Here is a 462-nt window from a genome sequence, read left to right on the forward strand (position 1 = left end):
ACAATATTGTAACTTTGAAGCCTTTTAACTCGAAAGATACTTAATGAAAACATATTTTATTATAGTATTTTGGAAAGCTCTCGAGGTAAGCTACAAGAATATGCAATGAAAAATGGAAGTTTGTATTTAAGAAATTAAAGGTGACCTTCACGTGACTTTCAAACGACTATCCAGGGTCAAGCCAATTGCACCATCTTATATCCCCTTCCGAACCATACAACTTCTGTTTGAAATATTTCTCCGTATCATCCATACTTTTCGAGATATTTGCCTGGTTCGATTAAAATGACTCACCCTCCTGTATATACAGGGTGTAAAAAAATTAGACCGACAAACTTTGAAGGGAAATAGAGGACATAAAAACAAACATCTTTTGTTAATAATGTTTTTCTCTACGACGCTTTGTTTACTACAGAGTACAAAACACTACAGAGTACAAAAGAGGAATTCTATGATTTTAAT

This window comes from Odontomachus brunneus, unplaced genomic scaffold, assembly GCF_010583005.1.
Source record: "Odontomachus brunneus isolate Ranch 3 - 2012 unplaced genomic scaffold, Obru_v1 Obru_scaffold_061, whole genome shotgun sequence".
In the NCBI taxonomy this organism is placed as follows: Eukaryota; Metazoa; Arthropoda; class Insecta; order Hymenoptera; family Formicidae; genus Odontomachus; species Odontomachus brunneus.